This window comes from Triturus cristatus, chromosome 6 (genome assembly GCF_964204655.1).
Source record: "Triturus cristatus chromosome 6, aTriCri1.1, whole genome shotgun sequence".
Classification (NCBI taxonomy): Eukaryota; Metazoa; Chordata; class Amphibia; order Caudata; family Salamandridae; genus Triturus; species Triturus cristatus.
The window spans coordinates 1429500541-1429518052 of NC_140589.1; the positions used below are offsets into that span (position 1 = coordinate 1429500541).

Sequence of the window (17512 nt, forward strand, 5' to 3'; positions counted from 1 at the left end):
AGAACGTTAATAAAAAGTACTTCTGAACTTCACTTTTGTCAATAGATCCAGTCAAGTTTATATCCCCAAACCATTTAAAGCTTCAGATCTGTCACAACATTTTTTTTACTGCAAGTACTGGATTTATTAAGAGTCAATAAAAGTATAACTAAATGTTGGACTGTTATCAGATGTCTGCAGGCATCCCCAAATTTGCAAATGTATGGGTCATCAATAGGTATTGACATCAATTTACCATCCCAAATGTGCTCCTGAGCCTGCACCTGTCAAGGACAGTCGAACATTACGTTTCATCTTGGCTGTGATTATTTTCCCCAGAAAAAGGAATAGACCAGTCTCAAATGACAATACAGAATTATGTTCACATTTGCCCATGTGTAAATATACACCATCCGCATGACTAGGCCTTTTTTTTGTTCACAAAGTTGTAGATTATAGGACTAGCCTAAAGACAGTTGTAGCTGAAGGGGATTTCATATCCATTTATCAATTCGTGCCATTCACATTTTGCTTCCGTCCACCACAGCTTACAGCAGTGGTTCATCCAACCTGAACCGTTGGCTCACTTCAATGTGAGTGACGGCAATTTTGATTTGTACTTTTTTAAAATTATTCTTGTAACACTTTTAATGTCTGGTGAACATGTTTACCATGCTTGTTTTAATACGGAATCATACAGGTGAAATGCTAGGTGCCAATATATTTAATATATTTAAGAAAGGGAACATGCCCATTCCTCAGGAATATAAAAGTATAACATTGCAGTTCCACCATGCTGGCCGGTCTGATTTGATCCTGCTTGTTACAGAGCATGCTTGTAGTGCCATAGTTTTCATAGCCTCTTCACTTTTCAAATAAATTTTTCACGGACCAGAGGCTAAGTACGATCAAGAAGATTTAAAAAAAAAAGTTTCTAAAGCATGCACGCAAATTGAAGGCAACACCAATGGAATTCAATGTACAGTAAATCAGTTGCAGCTGCTGCGGATACGAAGTGGGGGGTGGGGAATCGTGGGGAGGTACAATAAAAAAGAAATAAAAATACACTTACTTTTGTGCTGCCGGCCACTGCCTCTGTGATCCTCTCATCCCACGCCTCGTTGCGCCCCTGCTCCAGGAACTGCAGTCCCTTTGAGCGCAGACTCCCAGACTTCCCTACGGCCAATCCCAGCACTTCTTGAGAAGTGCTGGGATTGACATGAGCGTGCTTGTTTTCCGCTCCAAAGGGAACTGGCAGCCTGCGCCTGCTATTCTCTCCACATGGCAATGTGGCATGGGTAGGGGAGATGTCAGTGTGCATGTCGGTTTGGCCGTCCTGAGACGGCTGGCTATACCGACAAGCACTCTGACCACCCACCACTCCTGTTGCTGATGGCCCCACCTCCAAGACTCGACTGACTGCTCCAGCCCCTACAGGTAAAATAAAATGATAATAAAGCAGTTTTATTAATTTGCTTTATTATAATTTTATTTTATGTTTTGATCTGCTGATTCCAGCGGTGGGGCGATGCTTCTCCGCCATAACTGAGGAGCCACCCCTGCAGCAAATAAAATAAATCCTTATTTTTGTGGCTGAGTGGCTAATCTTTCCCTACACTTTACATCGTACGATCATCCTTCTTGTGTTTTCAATTTTTTCATATAAACTGCTTCCTTTCCATTTCCGATTCTACTTGGCGCCTTTCGTTTAAGTGAAGTAACACATGAATGGACCACACGAAGATGGCCTCTGGGGTTGTAGATAAATGAGCGCTAATGAATTCAAATTGGCTGAAACGCAATCTCCCTTATGACCGACTGCTGTGTAGTTCATTAAAATGGAAAAAGGATGATCTGCCAGGAATAATGGTGTGAGGTTGTAAATTAGAGGAACAGAAATGTCTTTAGAGTTCTGGCACGTTAGGGAAATAAAATATGTACTTTTAAATTGAGCGTGTTTCTTCCCACATACAAAATGTAAAATCTGAATTGAGGAAAAGGGAAAAATAGCTTTTCCAAAACCTTCAGAACGAGTTTTTGCCTTCTGGCATTTTTTTCTGATTAAGAGTTCTATTTTGGCCTGCCTTTTAAAAATGGGCTCTATTAAGATTTCAGTTTCGATGTATTTAGAATGTGGTCTTTTGAAGGAACAGAGGTAAATTCTTTGCATTTTTGCTATGTAGTATGTATGCAGTTTACACAACAACTTTTTAAGTATGGCTTGAGACAAATTCAGCGGGTTACCAAAGAGTAGACATCAATACACACTGAGAGAGGAGAAGAATACCCGCCCTCAGCCATTGTTTTTTTCATCCATTGCCAAAGCCGGACTGGGAACAGCAACCATCCCTGGGAGTGGGGTGGGGTGGGGGGGGCGTGGGGTCGTTAGCGGGAGGGGGGTGTAGCAGTGGAGGGTAAACAACGTTTACCACAAAACTTTTTCCTGGCAGGGAATCACAACGCGGTTGTTACAACGACCGCGTTGTGATTCCGCATACCATTACTCCGCAAGTCAGAACAACGACTTGCGGGGGGGTGGCCGAAGGTGTTGGATTTAAAATCCTGTGGGGAAAAAGACTGCTAGATGACGACATACATTCCAGTGGGGCAGGTGCTGGCAAGGAGCACCACTCCCGCTTTTGTTGGAGGGGGCCAGTATTGCAGCACTGCTGCAAACCTGGCTCTCAGTAATAAAACCGGCCCCCACAGGCACAAAACCAGCCCCCACACCTCCGGCCCACTGGGGTAATGCCCGGTCCCTGCTACATGAGGCACAGGGTCAGGACTGATTGGCATATAGCTGGGTCTTGACTGGGGTGGTGAAGTGAGCTAAAGAACGATGATGGATTTAACCCGGATCTGTGACTGGGGGTGAGTGTATGAAAAGTTTCAGGACTCCGTCCATGATCTCCTTGTGTTTGCCCTAAGTTGGCAGGGTATGCCCAGACGTGGGTCCTTTGCTCACTTTGCGACTGGAATCAAGCTAGCCTGGCTGTTGAGAGGTGTTACCCTGAAACCGGTCCCAGGATGCTTGATTCCGGTCCAGAGAAGACCTGGCTTGGCAGTTCGGGCTGGACTGTTCCCATAAGGAACAGGGTCAAGACAGATTTGCATATGGCTAGGTCTCATTTGGGGTGGCGAAGTGAGCTAAAGATCAATGATGGATTGACCCCAGACCTGTGACTGGGGGTGAGGGTCTGAAAAGTTTCAGCGCTCGGTCCATTATCTCCTTGTGTTTGCTTGGTAAAAATAAATAGACACGGGAGAAGCTTGTGAATTGGATGTGAGAGAAACTGAGAAGTAGACATGATTGAATGACAGACAAAAGATGAGAGGTAAACGTTGACATTGGAGGTGACCGTGACACTGGCAAATGTTGGGTGAACTTTCTAGATATTGAGCTGCATCTGCCACAGGTTGACTCAGTTGTACATTCTATGCATTATAATAGCCCTGCTCAGCATGCTTTGGAAATTATGGTAGCTCTGGCATAAGGTGGTCCTCTGGATATATTTTGGGCATTCTAGGATTTGTGGTGACACAAACATAAAGTATCTCTCCTTGGCATATTGTAAGCATTCTAGGATCTATGGAAGCCTGACCTGAGGTAACCTTTCTTAACATTGTTGGTGTTGTAGGGATTATGTCTTTCTGGCATAAGGTGGATGTCATAAGCACATTATTGGAATCCTTGGCATCAAGTTGGCCATTCCTGGCATTATGGTGGCCATTGTATCAGGTTGGGAATGTCTGCATACTGTCAGCATGTTCACCATTATTCTGCTGTCCCAGAAGCATAGTGGCTACCCTTGCTTTCCTTGTACATCCTGGCCAGGTCCTGCTCAAGCGCTCTGGCATTAGTAGGTTGTTGACATATTCATTTTCAGGAAATATAAGTTTTTGTCTAGGGAAATACCCTTTAACAAAATCTGGTATATGAGAAGCCATTATTGAGGGGACTATGGTTTTGCGTTTCCTTATAATATGCAAAGCTCCTAGTTAAGTAATAATTCTTGCTGAGCTCGTGGCATTCGTTGTTAATGCTATTTGTGTTTACGGTTACTGGTGTTATTTCATAGTGTGCATTTGGAGGCATTTCATGTTCTATAATGACATTCTCATGAGTACTGCTGCCATATGCTTGGCGAAAGCTAATGGTCCTATACCCTGCCTGAACCAGTATGGTACTTATAGCGTTTGAGTTGGAGGTCTTCCCGAACTCTGGAATAGCCTGGTATTTAGTAAGATGGTGAGATAAGTTGCATTTTAAATTTCCTGCACCCTGTACCCTCAGAGCAAATTCTCCGTTATAATGTATGAAAACGAATCTCTCTGGAAAAAACAAGCTGGGAATATGAAATAAAATGGGAGGTAAAAACGATGTTCCGTGCTATAATGCTGTATACCGCTCTAAAAATCAAAGGGCATAGTAAATTGCACACCCAGATTATGTGAACAGTCTATTAACCATTGCAGTTTGGCCAGATGGACTGCAAGTTGCTCACGGGCAGATGTCCCCCAATACACTGGAAGGGATTAGACTTGTATGGCACATTATAAGACTATTGGAACACCTCATGAGTGGCTCTTCGGAGCTGATCTGTAAAAACTATAGCTTTTCCATCAATTTATTTCAAATATGTGCTGTAATATCCACGGCGTTGACCCTTTCTTTGAGGGGATGACTTTCCAGGATCGCTCCTGAAAGATGCCTTTATTAGGCAGTCTGTTATACTTTGGATTGTTTCATGAGTACCCTTTAAGAACTGTTTGAGAAACATGTAGCTTTGTGCTCACTATAGGAAAATTGCACTTTGCATGGCGATATCTATTTTTTATGAAGTGCTGCTGCTGGTTTTTTGACCCTGCGCACTAGGGCTCTGCTAAACAGCCCCAGTGTGTGTTTTAACGCCTATAATGTTTCAAAATTGGTTACACTACGATCTCCCATACTTAACGTGCCAATAAATCTCAAGTTTATAGTACAAAACATACCCAGAGCATGCAAGTCAAATGTCATTAGTGAACTGCAGCGTCTTTTGATCCATCCACTACAGTGACAGTGTAGTCATGGCTTCAGGCCTACCATTGTAACCAGACTGTGGCAATTTTAGAACTGCAGTTTGGCCTGTCACAGTAAACCCTTTTGACAGGCCTAAACCTTATTTTTAAATATTAAAAAGGTTCCCCCTAACTAGGGCTTACTGCCCATAAGGCAGGGTGGCTAGTATTTAAAATCAGGGTTTGCAGATATTTGTTAGGCATGTCATTGCAGAGAAAAAGCCCCAAAAGCTATTTTTACTATAACAACACTGTTTTTTAAACAGGAAAACACTGGGTTGCAATATAACATTTAATAATGCCATCCTCTGGTAGAAAACAACTACAAATTTCATTCTTGACCTTTTTGCAGTATTTATTGAAAGGCTAATTCACTGATAAAGTTGTATGTTTAATAACTATTAAGGGCAAGTACTTTTAGAAAGTTATCTTTTCCTTTCCTAAAGTCTCTGAAGGCTAGTTTGTATTAGTCTCCAGGTACAGCCCATTTAGTCCGTAGCCCTGAATAAGGTGTGAGACCTGCTCCTATAGCAGGAAACAAATACTTTGGTGTGGGGAGTTGTTTCTGTTCCTCTGGCAGAATGACCATTTGGGCAGTACTCAGATATGTGATGAAATTCAGTGAGGCCTCCTGTCTCAGGCAAATGTTAGCGAACAACTGTGTTTGTTTCCTTAATCAGACAAGCTACAATCTCAGTAAGGAAGGAGCTACCCTAGAACTCATTTGAACAGACCACAGAGGAGCGGGTGCTTATTTACCTTTCCACACCTCTGAGGTGGGCACACAGGTTCTGGACAAGGGATGAAGGATTTTACCATCATGCATGTAGATAGAGGGGAACACTGTGGGATTAAATGCAGTTGGACACACAGGAACTGCAGCAAACACGGTTAGGGTTCCTTTAGGAACGGTTTTCCTATTTCTTAGGGAGGAGTCTGAAGTCCTCAACCCCCCCCCCCCCTTATTGGCTTCAGAATAGCCTGGATGTTTGGAAGAACAGAAGGACTGCTCCTGCTGAGGGGACCTGAAGGACTGGACCTGCTCCCACTTGTACCCAGAACAAAGAAGTGGATTTCAAGGGTCGGTTGGCTGACCTCTTAAACTACAGGGACACAACAAGCTGCAAGCAGCCTTTTTTCTGAACAGTCCAGCTGACCAGTTCCAACTGAACCTGCCCTGAACCCAGCAAGCAGTTTATGTTGGAGTGAATCTTGACGAGAGTTCCTGAGATCCTTGAACCCTTCCTTGGCTGTAAGTGTACTCCTCCCAACATCCTGAAAAACCTGGGACTTAGAATCTTTGTGGCTCCAAAGGCCACCAGGGGACTGGGACAAACCTGCCAAGTTGATCCGACCAAGAAGCATTTCCACTGGGCTGAAGATTCAGGCTTCTCCCATTCATAGATTTTCTGCAGCAGAGCATCCAATTCAGTGGCACCTCATAGAAAAGGTATCCTGTTGTTGTAGAGCCCTCTTTGGCTAAAACATGCAGCCTTGCCCCGCTGGAAGATTCAGAGTCACTTCTTTGGAGCCAAGACTGAATGTAGAAAACTTGACCGGGCGAATACACCAAAAGCATGTGGCCAGCAAAGAGGACTTCCTGTGCATGAATTATTAATTAGGTCACTCTGGTTTTTTCCACATTAACCGATGGCTTCACCAGGGCCTTGCCCAACAACTTTTCGTTCATTAAATCCTCTGTTTTTATAACTTGTAGTGGGATTTTTTTACTGTATTGTGTTTTTGCCTTTTTATCTGTTTTGTATTTCTTAATGCTGTACACATTTTTTAAAGACAAGCCTGTCTGCCCTGTGGCACAGCTACCAGGAGTTGAGCTCCAGTTTAGATTGCTGAAGCCTTTACTGGACCTAACAAGATAATGGCAGTTGTACTTGTGGTAGACTCCCATCCACCCAACCTAATCATCCACTTTCTCACAGTCACATTCTTTGAAAATTGTGCAGTAAAATCAGAGTTTTTTAGTTAATCTGTGAAATAATTCCTGCAGCCCTTCTTAGAAAGGGTTGGGAAGGATCCCTTTGCTTGCTTACCAAGTCTTTTATGGTTTAAAGTGATGTATTTTATTTTTCTGGCTCCTCTCTTGGGCCACATATAGGTAGACAACTGTTGTAATGTTGTTGGGTGCTTTAAGCCAGGGTAATGTAGCGCATGTGCCATATTGTCACCATGTACTAAGTGAAAGATGCCTCATTTCCTGTCTAAGAATACTAAAGTTTATTTCTGATTCAAATAGAGGGTTTACTGAATTTTAACAAGCATTGGCAAAAAACATATATCTCAGTTTTGACACTGTGATGCCAGTTGGCTTTGCCACAGATTTCTAGGAATGCTTTCCTTAACAATCCCATTCCAAGATAGCCACCACTTGTAATATACTATTTTTTAAGGCAAAATGCATTCTAAGATGGCCACCGTTTATGTACACATATGAATGCACATGCAGAGTGGCCATCTAGCAGTTTTGTATTTAAAAAAAAAAAAAAACACTACAAAGTCCCGAACGCATGCACGTGCTTGCATAGTGGCCATTTTGTAATGAGTTTAAAAAAAATGTACATTAGTAGATGTCTTTAATGCCTGCAGTTCATATCCATGATGGCCATCTTGTAATCTTTGTTTTGTTTTTAAAAATGGGCATTGCAACTGCTGGACCATGTGTGTGCACTGCCAAAATCAGAATCCTTTATCTTCATTTTTTTACCAACCCACTCAAAGACGACTGCCGAACATGTGTACACATCGTGCCCATCTTGGGATGGATTTTCCAGTAAAACAAACACACAAAAAAGACAAAAAGCATTGGGATAGCTACAGTGGATGCACTACCAAGGAAAGCCATATTGGAACGGTATAAGAAGCATTCCAAAATCACTTTGCACCGATGGAGCCCCTGGTGGTCGGCGCATGGAGTGAAAGGGTGGGGGAGGCAAGCGGGCACTGAGGGGCAAATGCACCATATTTTTTAATGAAAAATAGCAGGGGACTTGCAGAAAGGAGAGAAAGGTGGGTTAAAGGGTGGCTGTCCTGGAATGGTCAAACATATTCAAAATCGCTGCCCCGAGATAGAGCCACCAACACCGAGCAGGTGAGCACCAAGGAGCAGGAATGAATGAAAAATTGTAATTTAAATAGCACTACAGCGGTCTTCGTAGAGGCGTCCCAGTGCTTTGGTATGATACAACTCAAAAAAAGGTTACTTGGTATTTGAATTTTTTTTAGGGTGTTTTCTATAGGAATTTTCCTAAGTGAAAGTGGAAGAATTCTTCAGAGTCTTACTGCTAACCCAAGGAAAGATAGTCTACCTCTACTGATTTTGCACCCTTTTGGAATGTGCAGTAGAAGCAGGTTGGCCAAGCACAAAGTTCTGTTGGGAAAATATGAACCATCCTCTTTCTCAGGTACAGGGGACCCTTCTGCTAGAAGGCCCTGTTTGTGATAACCAGGACTTTGAAATGAATCTATTTAATTATGGGCAGCCAGTCTAGTCCTTTCAGATATGGAGAAATGAAATGCCCAGCCTGTATTTTTAGGATCAGCCTGGCAGCCGCACTGTGGACTGCCTATAGTCTGTGCTACTGATAAGTCAGGAGGCCCAAATAGAGGGCGTTAGCATAGTCCAGTCCAGATAGTACCAAAATATGCACAGTGTTCCTTCTTGTGAAGTTGGTCACCAAAGTGAGAATCTTCTTTAGGGATCTTCAGTAAGAAGAAACAAGTCGAGGACACCATCAAAAGTTGAGGTAGGAAGGTGAGATTACTTTCAAATTTAAACCCCAGGTTTCTAGCTCTGGAACTCGGGATGGGGTTGACCCTAATTAGAGGCTATCAGCTGTGAGAACAGAGGAAATTCTTTCCCCCAAAGAATCGGACTTCTGGTGTATCAGAGATGAGTTTTAAAGAACTGCCTTTCATCCAGTTGGTCAAAGCGCCTAAGCATCATTCAATATATCAGTAATGTCTCCATTGAATTTTTGGAGCAGCACTACTTTGAGACTCCACAATCTGGGACAGGGGAGACATAAAAATATGGGACATTGTATCTAAAAGGTTTGGAGGTGGAGGCAAATGGACATGTGTGGACTTTTCTGTGAGAAAAGATTGACGAGGGGCCAATGAACAAGGCAGGAGGAAACCTTATTTTAAAATTTTAAAAAACAGGATGTTAGAAATAGGAAGGGGGAGCTGGGGCAGCCGAGAAAGGTGTCTCTATGCACTAATGTAGGTCATCAACAAACAAAAACATAGTACAACTAAAATGCTCCTGGACAGGGCAAGCTCAAGAATGGGAAGGAAAGCTGCTGAATCCGGAGCATTGAAGTGATATGACCAAGAAAGTCATCCAATCATAAGTCATGAGTTGATCCAAAGGCCAGTCTATCTATTCCATTGCTCTCAATGGGTCTATGATAAGACAGCAAAATCTGTCCGTATGTAGGCTCTAAAACGGAGAAGAAGAATACGGAGTCCCATCCGAGACAACCCAAAAACACGGAGGAAGGTTCCAGATCGCAAGGGTGACTAACGAACGTGAAGGCAATCTGAATACCCCTACTATGCACCAGAGGAGCAGAGGCGTAATGCATGGATTATCATGCCCCCATAGTACTCGCTGTGCACCATTTTGTGTTTAATAAGAATAAGAAACTGAAAACTCAGTTTTCAGATAAATGGATGCATTTTTGTTATCCACAGATGCTCTTTGTGGTATTTAGAAATACTGTGTAGATGCTGACTTCCAGGATGCACCCTGTTTAGACTAACTTTAGCTCTCATGTCATGACTTTAGTGCTAGCCATGTGTTTTAAAAAAAAATAAAATGCCATCCTCATTTCCCTTGGTCTTGGTGTCAAGCGGTTTGCATATTAATTATATCATGGTGATCAAAGACTAATAGATCCTGCCACATCTTCCAACTTGCAATGTTCAATTATGTCGAGCCTGTGATCTAATAAATCTAATCAATTAGGAGTTTAATGGATTTGATTTTCACACGTGTCGACCCTTCTCATCAGATCGGTGTAACTCAATCTAGTTTTATGCAGATATGCTTCATAACCTAATATAGTGGATAGTTGCACGTGTCATAGTGATTGTTGTTCATGACTGTCTATTCAATCAGAAGTTGCTATTCTACTCCCGCAAGCAGCAGTTTATCATTTTGTGTGCAACGATATGCATGTGAATTGGCGTAACCTGCAAGTAATTCAAAGGCATTTTACTCCATTTTGCCTCAGGCAAACCAGTAGAATGCCTAAAGTGCTGACCTTTAGTGGAATGGTTTGTTAGGAGCTACTTCTTTCTAACACTAGTAATGTGCGAAATCGACATTTAGTGTAGCGTCCCTGGGGTACCATATAATGGCCCAATAGAATTTGCAGAGACGAATTTTAAGTCTGCAATTGAATGTAAAATTGTCTTGATATTGCAGATGCTTAAGGTTTCCTACCATTCGTTTTGTTGTAATATTTTTCTTTATTTGTTTTCATTCCTTTTATTTTCCTATATTTGCTCAATCAAGAGCTCTGCTTCCTACCATAGTTTCACCAAATGCCAAACTTGGCGAGTTTCTGATTATAAAAATGTTGTACTTGGCCCTCTCTAAAGAGTACGCCCAAACTCTTTGCCCTCACCCATCCTGTGTTCTGAACCTGTTTTTGCTACTTTAGGACTATGTGTACTTTACCACTGCTAACCTGTTAACCAGTTATAAAGTGCTTGTGCTCTCTCCTTAAAACATGGTAGAATTGTCCTACACCCGATTGGCACATTTGATTTACTTATAATCTCCTAGTAAAACAGTACAACATGTACCCAGGGCCTTTAAATTAAATGCTACTTGTGGGCTTCAGCACTTGTTGTGCCGCCCAATAAGTAGTTTTTTAAAACGGGTCTCAGGTCTGCCATTGCAGCCTCTATGCAGTTTTAAACTGACAATTTGACCTGACAACATAAACCATTTGCCAGGCCTAAACCTTCCTTTTTAATTCTTATAAGCAACCCCTAAAGTAGGTCCTAAACAGCCCATAGGGCAGTGTGCTTTGTATTTAAAAAGTATGACTTTTTGAAAGTTTTAAATATCCTGAAAGTGAACGCTCCCAAATTAGTTTTTCACTAATCTGAGGCCTATTTCTCCCACAGTACAACATTGGGTTACATTAAATAAATGCTAACTTTTTGATTGGGAACAGTTAGAAATGTCATGTTTGGACTCCACTGAATTGTAATTTTTAATCCTCTTTAATGGTGAATTCAGATTTTAGATTGCATTTTTGAAAATGTAAAATGCCACTTTTATAAAGTTGGTATTTTCCTGTCCTAAACTTTCTAAGGTCTCCTAGGAGATTCTAGCTACCTGGACCTGTTAATTGCCCCCCCCTATCAGGATTGACTATTGGGCCCAGACAGCGAACTATAGGACCTGGGTGTAGCTGGGAGAGGCCATCCTGTCAGAATGGGAGGGGCAGAGCTGTTACCTGCTCTACTTGCATATCAATGGAGCTTCCCTAGCACACTCCCAAAGAGCTTGAGACCTGTCTACCATCTCCCTAGACATCTTGGAACCTGGGCAGGGAGGAAGGGAAATCTAGACCCATCTTTGTAGGAAAAATCCAGATGTTTTTTCCATTTCAAAGCTGGTACCAAGGGTAAATAGTGGATCCTCAGACTCACTCTTCCGTACACTCCTTGACCTGTGGAAGACTGCTTTTACTCCAGAAGGCTGCCCTGCTGCTTGAGTCCTTCCTTATTTGTCAGATGACTGCCCTGCTGCTTCAGGCCTTCCTTGTTCTTCAGAGGACTTCCCTGCTGCTTGAGGCCTACTCTGCTCCTTGAAGGAAAGAGGACCATCTAGTTGAACCCAGGACTACCAGAGTGACTCAAAGGGTTTGTTGGCTGACGTTTTTTTTTTTGAGCTGCAGGGACAGAACAAGCTCCAGAGGCCTCCCTGCAACTACCCAGCTGGCCTGCTGCAAATGGCCTGCTGGAGTGAGTTTCTGATTCCCCAAGAGGTGCCTCTCTAGGTCTTGGACCCTTGGCTGGCATCAGTTGGGCTACACTTGTAAAATCCCGAAGTTGATTCCGCATACTGTGATTTGAATTTCTTTCCATAAGCCCCTCTTTCATTCCTTCCTTTCCTCTCCAGTGTTTGGGCTGTGATTCTCCATTTTGTTTGTGAACCACAAAAATTAATGTATGTTTGGTGCCTTTGCCTTGTGTACATTTATGACTGGGAAGTCCATGTTTTGGGAACAAAGCCCCTATAGATTAAGTTTTTTTCCCAGAAACGCACAAAGTTTTTGTCAATTGCCAAAGAAACTAGGATTCAGACCCATGTCTCCAGGTCCAAAGTTAGCAATATGTGAACAGAAATGATGTGTGGATGTGTGGGTCTTTGGAAATAAACCCTAACCAATAAAACAAATTGCAGTGGTATATATACACGTCAGATAACTTAATGTCCAATTTTTGTGGAACCAATCTTTTTATTAAAGTGAGTCAGAGAAAATGAACACAGCTTCACCCCTACAACCACTGGCCGGCAGCGCTTCATCATATGTAATTACACAGTTGTATGCCTACAACCCTGAGGCCAGCAGCATCCTTAGAATTATTTCTTGATTTTGCAAGCACTGACTCATTTAACTAAAATAAGAAAACGAAACTGTAAATAACAACAAAGAAGCCCCCCCACCCCATCCCCTCAATCCACACCAGTCAACCCACCCCCTTCCAATCCCCCTAGGCCTAGGTAACAGAAAGGGTACTTGAATGCGTCCTCTTTGCCTCGGCCACATAGTGAGTTATGGAGCATCTTGCGGCAGCAAAGAATTCGTAGATATTTGGGGCATTTGATCTCCCTTAGCTCTTTAGAAAGCAATTTTAGAAATGGGCCCCCTAGCTCAGCATATGATTCTCCTTTGTGGTCAACCACCAAGGAAAACACTCCATAGTCAGCACTAGCCATAGCTTCTGAAGCCAGCCACTAAAGTCAGGAATATCCGGTGTCCCCCAGTGTGCCAAAAACACTTTTCTTGCTGCTAATAGAGCTATCGCAATCTGTCTACCCCTCAGAGATCGAAGGAGAAAAGTCAGAGGGTTTGGTAGCCCCACATTGGTGTATGCTGGAAATCTGGGAAGGGAAGTATCAAATGCTTCGTCTGTATTATCTAAAACCTCTGTCCAATAGAGCTGTAGTGTGGGACAGTGCCATAATAAGTGCACTAAAGATCCAGTCAACCCGCAGCCCCTCCAGCATAATTCGGATTTGCTTTTATCCCAGCTGTGTATTCGGGCTGGCGTATAGTACCAGTACGAAATCACTTTGTATGCTGATTCAGTACCTGCCTTGTTATGCGCTGTTTGGTATGCCCAGTAGTGTATCAGCCCTTTCTTTGTCAGAGAGTGTCCTTTCTTATGCTGCCTCCCACCACAATTGCCCTTTTGTTTGTCTACCTGTGTTACCTACAGAAAGCATTGAGTATAAATTGGATATGAGGCGCTTATCATCCTTCTTACACACCAACCATTCTCAAATGCCGTAAGTGGCCGAGATGCCCTGCTATGACAGGAGGGCGATGTAACCCAGTGTCTCAGTTGGCGATAGGGAAATTCATCAGATGGAGAGAGGTCATATTCGCATCTCAGCTGTTCAAATGAGATCAAACCTTTTGTATCAAACAGGAATCCAATCCTCTCACAGCCTCCATCTTTGGAACACTGCTAAGTCACGTCCTGGGGAAAATCCGGATTGTCCACTATCTGGGACATTGGAGATGGAAAAGTGGTCCAGTCCTTCATGCTTGCCACAGCATCCCATATCCCATACCTTCATAGTTGAAGATGTAACTGGGGAGGAATACAGTCCCCATGCCCTGTGTTTGGGAGGTAACCAGATCTCTCGCCATAAGTTTACCTCTGCCACCAATTGCTCCATAAAGTTCCAATGTTTTTCAGAGAGGGGTCAGTTCCATTCTACAATGTTGCAAAGGCACGATGCCTGGAACTATCGCTTAATAATAGGAAGCCCTGCACCCCCCTCATTCCTAGGAAGCATCATTTGGGCCAACGCTAAATGCGTTTTTTCCCCTCCCCATACAGATTTATTAATTAGTGACTGCAGTTGACCCAGCGCTTTTGGTGGCGGCGCTATGGGAATCGTTTGAAAAATGTAAAGAATGTGAGGTAGGATCGTCATTTTTATAGCTGCAATTCTCCCAAACCAGACATACCGAAGTCGGGACCCCTATCTAGCGCTTTTGTTGTTTGGTCAAGCATGGTCGCATAATTGAGGGCCACGGTTCTAGAAAAGGTTGGGGCCCATCGGATACCAAAATATGTATGTATGTACGGATGTCTTGTTGTGTCCATTGAAATGGAAACTGGTGCCGAATACGTTCTACTACAGCCCGCAGGATCGATAGATTTAGTATCTGTGATTTATTTAAATTGACTTTAAAGCCTGTGCTGTTCACAGCCTTTATACAGCAGGGCGTAGGGTATTGTGGGGGTGCAATTCTTCCCAAGGGGGTATGCCCGAGGTCTGGGGGTCCGTCTTGTTCTTTGCAATCCTTTCTAGATCGAGTGGGAGCCCAATTGAAATGACTGCTTTTATGTCCTTTCGGCGTCTCCACGGTGCACGCTGCTCTGAAGCAGCCCTTATGTACAGTCCGTAGCCTGCCAGGTTTTCACCCCTCACAGATCCTTCTCCAGTTGAGGTGCCTAGTCCTGTGCCACTTGCCCCTTGTGACTGTCTCCTAGAGCCTGGCTCTCATCAACCAATACATTCAAAGCAGTAGTTGAGCTTTTCTAGGGCTATGTCTCTTTAGGATATGCAGTGGCCAGGTACGCTTGTGGCCTAGAGCATTTTTTAGTGTTGCACCCGCTATTGCTGTGCCCCCAGGCTGCCGTATCCCACCTGCAGTTCAGCTAATCAGCCCCACCAGTCCGGTAGTAAATGGCTCCAGGCGCTTACACTGGCAGGGGAGATCTGCTGGTGTCAGAGCGGTGAGAAGAGCTGGGACCGCTCCCCCTCCCGCGCCAGCACAAGGGTGTCACTCGGTATCTGCTCGGTCCACCGGGGTCACACTCTGTGCAATGGCCAGGTACTCCTGTGGCCCAAGGAGTGAGCTGCGCCTCTGGATCTTGGTTTCGCCTGATAGTGCTATGCCCCCGGGATGCCATACAATCATCCGCAGTCCAGCGCATGAGCCCCACCAGACCGGTCGTACAGGGCTCCAGGTGCCTATATAGGCCCACAGCGAGGGAGGTCTGGCGAACCCGGTGGCAAGGGAAGCTGGGCACAGGGCCGCTGTCCTACAATCGCCGTGGTCTCGTTCACTCACCGTGCGGGCTGCGGCAGGCCCGAACAGCATCCACCGGTCCTCCGGTAGCAAGATGGTGGCCGTTTGTCTCCATTCCTCGCCTCCAGGCCCCAGCGCCGCCCTCTCTTCCGCTATTTGCTCCGGCGAACGAGGGCCGTTCCGAAGCCTCCTAGGGGTCGAAGTTCCCTTGAGTTAACCAGCATTCAATGTAGGGATAGGCTGCGCCTCCCAATAGTTAGCCTTGAGTCGCCAATGCAGGTGCCAATATGGCGGGCATTGCTCCTTCTCCGCTTCCATGTCCTCTCGTAGGTCTGGGCCCTTCTGGTGCTCGCAGCTCTCTGTCGCCCATTCAGTCACACAGATCCCAAGGGCCGGCTCGGGTGCCCGAAAACTGCGGCACTTCACCTCCACTCCAGCCTGCTATTCAGCTTGCCCCCGGCAGCCACGGCTATCGTCGCTCTACTGTGCTGGGGCCTCGTCCCGTCTTCGCCTTTCCAGTCCCAGGGTTCGGAAGTACCGCAACTCTGCTTGTATCTCATACCATCTCGCCTGGCTCGCCTTGCGAAAACTTAAGGCCGGGAATGGGCAATTAAACAAAGCTTAAGTGTGGCAGAGCCGGAGGAACACGGTCATGGGTGCCATCTTGGCCACGCCCCGATGTCCAATTTTTAAAGAAAAAAATTACATTCATTATGGCGGAGATTTTTTATTTATAATAATGCATATATTTGACTTACTTGTCAAAAACAGGCAGTGTCACTCCAAGATTACATGATCCTTTTGCATCATAGGCAAAGTACTTTTTCTCCAGCCACAGTACTTACTCTACATTTAAACTCAACAAAGAGCCCATCCTTTTTACTCTGTACTAGAAGTGGGTCCAGAATGCCTGCTTTTCCAAACAGGCATTTCCCCAGTGGGCTGGGGCCAATGAAGGCTGTTTTTTTAGGGTAGAGGTCTGTATCTGGCGCCTCTGCCACATTCTCCAGCTCCTTAGGTGGGGTTGTCTGGTGTGGGGAGCCTTTCTGCAGAGAGAGAGATGAGAGAAGACGAATGGAGCAGGGCTAGTTGAACATACAATGCATGAATACAACACATCTGCCAGCGATGCTTTTAGTTTCAAGTTTGTCCCGGACTAAAAGTATTACAGTGATGGCTGGTACGGAATGGGGGTGGTGGGGCAGGGGGGTGAAAAAGAAAAAAAACACTTACCTCTGCACGCCGCCGTCCCTCCTCCCGGAAGCAAGAAGCACACAGGTTGCCCTGAGCCAATCACCACGCTGCTGTTACCAGCACGACCGCAGCGTCGTGATTGGTCTGAGCACTGTGGTCTGGCACTCAGACAGGGACTGAGAGCCTGTGCATGAGCTCCACCCAGGCTGTGCATTACAGACAGGTAGAGAACATGCTATGTGCGCATGACTGTTTGGCCACCACAAGCCGGCCGGCCAAACTGTCATGCGCACTTAAGTGTACATATTTCCTCCTCGACTCGCTGGCTGTGACGACACCCAAACCCCGCCCCAAAACTGGATTCAGCACGGGAGAATAAAATGATAACATGTTATTATCATTTTATTTTTCCTTTTTTTCACTGCTTAAAAGCAGTCGGGCGACGCTCCTTCGGATGAGGCTACGCTGAAGTATAAACTAATGCCCCAATTTGTGGTGCTATCATGAACCTCTGTAAGATAGAATGGCAAGGGGTACTCGACTAGAGAAGGTATTGTTAGTTCATGGTAATTCCTGTAACTGGCTGTTTGGTGAGTTTTGGTCTGCCACCACTAACTGTGATAAGTGAGAATGCCAGTGCATACATATACTAATTCTAAAAACTTAACTGTGATAAAATGCAATAGTGTTTACTTGTAAAAGGTACTATTTGTGTGAAATGATTCAAGAGCTCAAGTTGTACTCCACAGGTCAGCTGGTGCACCCCAGTGTACTGCAAAGGACCTTCTGAGCTTTGCATACAATGCTAAAAATGCAATATTCTGCAGTCGGGGTGAGCTTGACACTATCCTATTGACTATTTCGTAAAGTATAGCAGCCACAATTAGTCACAAGGTGTCATCTTCATGTCATTCATGCTCAGCGGCCTTAAAGTATTCAGATGCTTTTGATTATACCTT

General features: G+C 44.4%; 1 protein-coding gene across 1 annotated transcript in view; it reads left to right on the forward strand.

Moving 5' to 3' along the window:
* PPP1R14C (protein phosphatase 1 regulatory inhibitor subunit 14C) overlaps positions 1–17512 on the forward strand; it is a 261496-nt gene that overhangs the window by 241707 nt on the left and 2277 nt on the right. The window lies entirely within an intron of this gene.